Source organism: Triturus cristatus, chromosome 8 (genome assembly GCF_964204655.1).
Source record: "Triturus cristatus chromosome 8, aTriCri1.1, whole genome shotgun sequence".
Lineage (NCBI taxonomy): Eukaryota > Metazoa > Chordata > Amphibia > Caudata > Salamandridae > Triturus > Triturus cristatus.
The window spans coordinates 775534206-775543583 of record NC_140591.1 but is presented as its reverse complement, the minus strand read 5'-3'; positions in this window follow the sequence as shown (position 1 = coordinate 775543583).

Genomic DNA, 9378 nt, shown 5'->3' with positions numbered 1-9378 from the left:
CCGAAGCCACTGGAACACCTGTAATGGAAAGAGAAAAATAATTACTACAAGGAAATCACAAACAACACTATCAAAGGACTACCATGTCTTTGGGCAGAGGGGCGGAGATGCCGTCAGCAAGAACCAGTCCAGAAGAAGAGGAGGAGGAGATAAGGATGACACAGCAGGATGGACAGATTGAGAGGGTAACCGGAAAGAGACATGATGGAGCAACAGAGGAGAAACTAAGCGAGAAGACAGTCAGTGCAGTCGACGTGTTAGGAGATTCCGCCGGCCTGGACGAGACCCCTGACTCTTGGAGTGAGGAGTGGTGGATGCCACCGCAGGACACTAGAGAGTCGCCGCAACTCAGGAGAATTGCTGTGTAGCAGACTCGGGGTGGGGGCATTCTGAGGGGAGGATCCTCTAGAAGAAAACAAAACCAAGATGGACTGATTAAAGAGCGGCACTTCTGCTACCTATATTTGCAACAATCTTTATTCTTTACGAGAAAATAAAAATAAACGCCAATATTCAGAAATACATTCAGCCTCCGCGTTTCTAAATCTGCCCAGCACTCCTACACCAACAAATGGTAAGCAAGAGGCGGGCTCCTAGCCCTTTTTCTGTATACATGAGTGTCTCGCACACGAGACGCATGTGCTAGCGCATGCTCTTGGAGGCTCGACCCTAAAAAAAAGCAACATATAGCTACCTTACAGTTTAAAAAAATTGGTAACACGTGCTGTGTAGGCTTAGGTTTTTTTCTCTTCTAAAAATGACATAATTGAATGGTTTGCACTGCTAAGATCACTAACTTGCCAGCTTCCAGGACATGCAGAATTACATAGAACATTAGTACCACAGCTTTTGCATTTTGCTGGTTTTGTACCAACTTGCAGATGATGGTGGTGTGAAGGACATGGTGGAAGCCAGAAAGCTATATATGTCAGAATTTACTCATGTTTCTGCAGGAATGTCATGCAAGGAAGAGAGAACCCTACTTCCCCTTGGTCACCGACACACCCAACCAAGTCAAAGTAAATGGCAGTGAACCAGAGGAAGAAGGGAAAGAGACAGGAATGGACGGATAATGTGTCCCATGTTATCCTTCACTATATGGGATGGACTAGACAACCAGGAGATATCTCTACCTAGAAGAGATAAGGCCATCACAAAAAGATATACACTAAATGTGAAAGGTTTATTATGAAAAATGTATAAAAGTCTAAAAGTACCTAGTTATTCCCTTCTTCCACAAAGAAAGCAGAAAGGGATCAAGTGAGGTTATAGTCTTTTCTGCAAAAACAAAAATAAATATCAATAAAGTGCATAGGGAGGTGTAAAACTAGAGTCAAGGAAGGGAAACACTCTCCACCCACCTAATGACCTCTGAGAAAGATCATAGTGCAAGATATTCTCTCCTTAGAATGAGGATGCCAACCATACATTTAAGTTAACTTAAAGTTTCCTTATAGTCAGGGAGCGTGTAACATTAGGTTCCTTATCTTTTCGGGAACATTCTGAATTAACTAAACAAGGCAAGTGAAACGAATCTGAAAAGGCGTGAACACCCACATGTAAGCATCAGGAGTAAACTATGTGAAATATATATATATATATATATATATATATATATATATATATATATATCTCACACTATTACCTGAACAAAAGCACTGAGGAAGGCGTGAAATGCCAAAATGCATTTGCTGTTCATGGTTTTAATAAATATGAATTTTTGGATACCCTGTGAGTGCTCCTTACCTGTGGTCGAGTTATTGTATAATACGCGAGTCCTACCCTCGCGAAAGGAGTCACTTGTTTGGAGTTCGGCTGGGGTGTTGGTGTCGAATCGTGTGAGTTGTGAAGTTGCCAATACTGCCTGAACCCCAGCTGCAGAACTTTCTCGTCGACCTATGGTCGCTAACTATACAAGTTGGTGGTCCCTGTTTATTGAAATGGTACCTGTGGGAATACGAAACCAGCATTTTGTGGCTCCAACAAGGGGTGTTCTAAAACACAGGATCTACAGAGTAGTAGGCCCATTTGGGAAACAATGGAATGTTGCTGGCGCTGTATCAACCGAGCCAAAATGGGATACAGGAACGATGGCATTCATGCCAACATGCAGGAAGTGGTATCCATTTCCGCGGACCAAACTACATCGGGATTCCAGCTTCACCATTGGCCACCCATTCACCAATCACAAGGCAGGTGACTATTTTTAAACAAATGAGAGACTGTGTTTAAATTTCTATTACCTGAACAAAAGCACTGAGGAAGGTGCGAAATGCCAAAATGCATTTGCTGTTCATGGGTTTAATAAATATGAATTTTTGGATATCCCGTGAGTGCTCCTTACCTGTGGTCGAGTTATTGTATAATACACGAGTCCTACCCTCGCAAAAGGAGTCACCTGTTTGGAGTTCGGCAGGGGCGTTGGTGGGGAATCGTGTGAGTTGTGAAGTTGCCTGAACCGCAGCTGCAGAACTTTCTCGTCGACATATTGAGGTCGCTAATTATACAAGTTGGTGGTTCCTGTTTATTGAAATGGTACCTGTGGGAATACAAAACCAACATTTTGTGGCTGCAACGAGGGGTGTACTAAAACACAGGATCTACAGAGTGGTGGGCCCATTTGGGAAACAATGGAATGTTGCTGGCGATGTATCAACCGAGCCGGAATGGGATACAGGAACGATGGCATTCATGCCAACATGCGGGAAGTTGTATCCATTTCCACGGACCAAACTACATCGGGATTCCAGCTTCACCATTGGACTCCCATTCACCAATCACAAGGAAGGTGACTATTTTTAAACAAATGAGAGACTGTGTTTAATTTTCTATTACCTGAACAAAAGCACTGAGGAAGGCGCGAAATGCTGAAATGCATTTGCTGTTTATGTTTTTAATAAATATGAATTTTTGGATACCCCGTGAGTGCTCCTTACCTGTAGTCGAGTTATTGTATATATATATATTTTGCAGAAGACTCCACAGTATTCTAAACAAAGGAATACCTCGCACTCCAAGGCTCATTTCAAAAAAATGTTTAATGGCAACGCGTTTCGAGCAAGCGCTCTTCTTCACAAGCCAAAGGTTACAAATCACTCGTCCACCATTTCAAGTATGTGTAAACATAAAAAACGGACCAAAGTTGCTCGTAACCCGAGCATAGAAATAAACAGAAGACTTTCTTGCAGCAAAAATGAGAGATAAAATACTCTCCAAACTGCAAACACCAGTGCATCATTTACAAAATTCATAAAATCAATATCAAGGAGTATATTTATGCAAATACAATTCAATTATTCATTGCAAGTACATAAAATATATATATTCAATGCCAAGTGGCCAATATCTCATAAGCAATCTGTTGCCACATGCAAACTCTCGAAAGAACAGGCCAAGTGGCCTAATAGTCATGGTCCTCATTTAAATTTAAATCAAAGAGAAGTGAAAAGTCACAAAATATTTATACGAAATTTTGAACACAGCCGGAGGAAACAGGGGGCACTCGATCGGCTGATATCACCATGAATGCACCAATCCATAACAATAATAGTTCACTATTTGCCTCATAAGATCAGCATTCTTTTTTGTACATCCAAAAAGAAAATGTTTCGGCACCCTGTCACACAAACCGAAAAAATAAAATTAAAAGAAAATATACACAGGGGCATAATCAAAAGAGTATACATATGGATATGTATAGAGCAGAAAGTGAAACCCAATGGATACTCATCCAATATGGATAAAAAGTTCCTCATCTTCATTTAAACCAAAAGGGTTCTGGGACTCTAAAAGGATGATATACTGCGATTCCAGGACTCTCAATTGTTTCTCCCGATCTCCCCCTCTGGGGTTTGCCGGCACCCTGTCAATTCCAAAGAATGAAAAACAATTAACATCTTTGTTATGATATTTTAGACAGTGCCTTGCAGTAGAATAATTCAGATCCACATTTCTAATCGCTCTTAGGTGTTCAAGAATCCGCTTTTTGACATGGAAAATCGTGCTCCCAACATACATTTTGGCACATGGACATCTAATAACATACACACAAAACTCTGTGTTACAGTTCATGAATTTCTTGATAACACCTGTCCTCCCTGTGGGTAGAGGATATGTCTTGACATTCTTGCTCGTACCACAGGCCTTACATTTTCCACATTTGAAAAAACCCCTCTGTTGTATCCATGTCAACTTCTTACTCGCCCCCATATAGCTCCTCACAAGCATATCCTTTAAAGAACGGGCTTTGCGATAAGATATCTGAGGATACGCATTCACAGTTGCACCTACAATTGGGTCATTCCTGACCAAATGCCAATGTTTGTTAAGCGTATCACTCACAGCTTTGGCTGCCACATTGAATGTGGTAATCATTCTGATATTGTTTTCACCTTTTTCATCTATAGGTCTCTTCACCAATAATGCCGCTCTATTCTGCTTAGATACTTTCTCCTTAGCACTCATGAGGACATCTTCTGGGTAACCCCTCACTCTGAACCTCTGTAGCATAGCCTCCTGCTCCCTCTCAAAGGTACTTTCAGAGCTACAATTACGTAGGAGTTCCCCATACGGGATACTCCACTTCAGTTTAGGGGGATGGTGGCTCCTGGCATGTAAGATGCTAGTGCCAGCTGTGGATTTTCTGTACAGGTTGGTTGTCATAACCCCCTCTTCAATTCTTACACGTACATTAAGAAAATCCATCTCATCCTGAGCAAATTTATGTGTGAAACAAAGGTTTACATCATTGTTATTTAGGGTTTCAAATAATCTATCAAGGTCTGATCTTGAACCACCCCATATCAGAAAGATGTCGTCTATAAATCTTGTATAGAAGACAATATTTTTTGTCAAGTATTCATTCACATCAGTCCACACAAGTTGCTCCTCCCACCATCCCATCATCATACAAGCATAGCTCGGCGCGAAACAACTTCCCATCGCCATGCCAACCTCTTGCTTGAACCATTGGTCCTCAAAAAGGAAAAAATTATTATTCAAACAGAATATCAACATATCCAAAAGCATGTGTGTTTGATCGTATAGGAAGATAGACCTATCCCTAAAAAAATGTTTACACGCATGTACCCCATCAGAGTGTTTTATGCAGGTATACAGGGATACCACATCAATTGTAACAAGCCAAAAATTCTCCTGCCAAATTATTCCTTCAATTTTATTGATAAAATCGGTACTGTCTCTACAATATGATGGGAGAGCCAAAACATAAGGAGAGAGGAATGCTTGTCATCAGTGATGTCACTGACCATGTCATGAGTGATGTAATATGTGACGTCATCAGCAGTGCATTGCGTGGGCGCGAGTTATAGTTAGCTGAACTAACTATAACAGGGGAATTTCTAGGGTTTTGTACGAGGGAAATGTCCAGCTAACTATAACGCCCCTGAAACCTATGGTTTTTTCAGTGAATTTCTAAGGTTTTTTAAATGCCAATTCCTAACTATAACGCCCCTGAAACCTTTGGTTTCTTCAGTGAATTTCAAAGGTTTTTTAAATGCCAATTCCTAACTATAATGTGCATGAAACCTATGGTTTTTTCAGTGTATTTCAAAGGTTTTTAAATGCTAATTCCTATCTATAACTTATCTCTAAAGATATCATGTTTAATGATTGTCATTGGATTTCTATATTTTTCAAATTCAGTGTGTCAATTTCATTAATTATGTTTTTTTTAAATACTTTTTTATCACCGTTTTTTAAACTTATTTTTTCAATTAATTCTTTTAAAAATTAAAAAATATTATTTGTTTTTATTGGGTTTTTCAAACATATTTTTTATATTTTTTAAAATATTTTTTAACTATATGTTCAAAACGTTATTTTATATATATTTTTTCCAAGTTTTTTGGATCTGCGCACCCTATGCGCACCGTTCTCGATCCCTACGCGATAGCATCCACGCATGGTATGCGTTGGGTACGTGTTTAGTGCGCGATCGCAATGCGACCGGTACGCGACTCCCAGCCTATACGCGACACGATCGATGTACGTAACGCGACGTTTACGCGCTTCCGCGATGCGTCATCTGCGTCTATGACGTGGTAGGTGCACGGATCCCGCGAAATATTTAACATTTAAAAAAACATATATATGTATTCCATGTGAATATTAATTGAAGACAAACTCTAAACTAGTCTTAAAAGTAATATATTTTTACATGTAATCCTATATTTTTTTTTAATTCAATTTCGCGGATGCGCGCTGGGTGCGTGATGCGTATGCGCAGGGTGCGCGTATCCCATGTGACCTGCAAAAAAAGAGATCTGATTGGTTCATTACACTTCCTGTTCTAACTATTGAAAGACCCCACCCAATTCAATCATTCTTCTTTCACCTTCTTTGGAGGAGCATCTCTTTGCAGAGAAGAAGATTTTTTAGACTAAGTTTACACTTAGCTCTAACTTTTTTCAACTAAAAATGGCTTCAGGGCAGCAGGCATCACCTGCATCTCCTCATTCATCTGAGGATGAATTTTTGGAGGAGGCACCACCCACACCACGTTTTTCATCTGTGGTGTGGACATTTTTTACTTTTCCCGAGGGGCAAACTAAAACCAATGCCACCTTGGTCACGTGCAAGATTTGCAAAAGAGTGCTGTCGCGAGGGGATCCTAACAAGAAATACTCGTGCGGCACGGCAAGTATGATGAAGCACCTAAGGACCCTTCATCCGAACAATCTTGCACAAGAAGAGTGCAAACGGATGAGAAACACTCCTGCTCCTGCGCCTTCCACCTCATCGCAGCCGAGCACTTCAAGAGTGCATCCTTCAGCACAAAATGTGGACATCCGTCCTCAATTTCAATTTTTAAAAGTGCTCTGCACTAAGTGCAATGCAAATTTGTGCTACGGTGAGCAGTCGATCGATCTGATCTGCCGCCGGCAAGAAAGTCACAATTGCTAGTTTTTTGTTGTTGTTTTTCTTAGTTCCCTGAAGTTCATTGTTTGGTTCTTCCTGTTTTTTTGTTTTTTTTTCCAGAAAGACCAAAAAAATCACAAAATTGTTAGAAAAACCAAAAAAAAGATATAAAAGAAGAAAGAAGAAAAAAAAAAGTTCTTCTAAGAACTAACTTTCCTGGTTTAAAAAAAGAGCTAAATTTCTTTGTTAGTGTGTGAAAGTTTAGATGAATGTATGTGTAGTACGTAATTGACTGAATGAATGTATTAGTAGCTTATGGTGAATGTATAAGTGCAGAACTATGAGGAAGTGCTGCAGCATCACACAGTAACCTCTTTAACTGCAGTGTGCTGTAGTACTTCCGAAGCACAGGGAAGCAACATATGTACATAAATATGTTGCAAATCTATGCTTCTCTCTGCACGGCTGCTTACACTGCAGCCATGTGGTGACACAGGTACCCTTGCACCATAGTGCAAGGATATCTGCGTCATATGCTGTTTGTTTTTCTGCAGGAAGACACACCTTCCTGCACAAAAACAATGAGAAAATGCATTTTTCTCCTTCAATGTATGCTGAACATTTCAGCATGCATTGAAGATATAAAAATGTGGAGAAATGAAAACAATTCTCCTTGTTGTGCTTTCCTACACCAATTTTAGAATGGTGCAGCATTCACACACATATCGAGATTTATAATTTCTGATAAATCTAGACATGTGTCTTGTTCTATGTATATTCAGTGCAATCATGCACAACAACACTTCTAGAACACCCTTTCAACGCAAAGTGGTGTGTATAATGAGGTTGTATTTACATGGAGTATAAAAAGTGCACAGAGTGTCTTTTCCTCTCTTTGTAATTATTAAAGAGTGTCTTGCGCAATAACTATGTTACAAAAAGTTACATATTTACGGTTTTAAAATTCCTTGCAAATGATAGAAGGTAAGTACAGAGTTTTGTCTGCAAAGATGTTCAAAGAAGAATGATTGAAATGATTGCGGTCCTTCAATAGGTACAATGGGAAATATTATGAACCCCTCAAATCTCTTTTTTTGCAGGTCACATCATATCTGATTATGGTCAGATTTCAAAACTACATAGGTATAAACAGAGTGTTTTTAGAAACGTGTTTCAACTTTGTAGCTTCTTGCAGACCTCCTCATTCTGCATATTGAGACTTAGTTAAACTGACCTTCACAATAATAGGAATAAAAAATGGTATACATTTTTTTCAGATTTTAATTGCAATCTAAATTCATATAAATTGCTTATTTTAAAATTTGCATCTGTGAAAGAAAAGAAAAAAAATTTATAACATGTAATAATAAATTTTTTACAACACAGCATAATTTCCACAAAGTAATTTGTTTGCCTTTTTTGCTGTTCTCAGAATATATTGAATTTCACTAGAAATAGTGATTTCAATCGTACTCATCACTTAACAGCGGGCCAAAAAAAACAATCGGAAAGATTGTTAAAAAAACAACAACATGCTATTCTCAGTAAAATACAACAAGATACAAATCACACATATATAAAATGCTTACGGCTAACAAAATTTTATAAGTTTAACTTACAAAAACTGTAAATGTTGCCGCTTTAAAATATTCACCGAATCAAAGGATGAATTTTTGGAGAAGGCACCACGCCCACAACGTTTTTCTTCAGTGGTGTGGAATTTTTTTACTTTTCCCGAGGGGCAAACAAAGACCAATGCCACCTTGGTCACGTGTAAGATTTGCAAAAGAGTGCTGTCGCGAGGGGATCCTAACAAGAAATACTCGTGCGGCACGGCAAGTATGATGAAGCACCTAAGGACCCTTCATCCGAACAATCTTGCACGAGAAGAGTGCAAACGGATGATAAACACTCCTGCTCCTGCGCCTTTCTGAGTTTCTTTTCATTTTCTTTTTTTTCTGCCATGATTTCTCTATTTTAACATTGAAAAGCAGTATCTGTAATAAAGAATCGCAAATAAATGTATATTAATAACTTTCAATAAGCCTTTTCTTCCCTGCTGGGGCTCTGCGGTTATGGGTCTGATAGCGCCGGGACACTCTGCCTGAGTAGCTGAGCGCTTAACAAAACTCCAGATAACATAACATAACACATTTATACTATTCCATTACTGTACAAACACATTTTATATAAAAACTGACTAAGAAACTATAGCCCTGAACCACAAGTGTGACGATGGTTAAAACACTACATGCATAGTGCATACTACTTTGAAGCAGTTCATGCCCTAAAGCCTACCTCACTAAAAGACTACATGCTAACTGACTGAATGTTTACAGTACTATAAGGAGACACACTGGGTGAGTAACAGGGTGTTTGCTAGAAGTGTATGAATACTGACTGGGGAATTGAAGGTGTGAAAGACAACTGTGTAGGTGGTTAAGAGGACTGCATACATAGTGGATAGGCGTTTGAAGCAGTCCATGTGCTAAGGCCTGG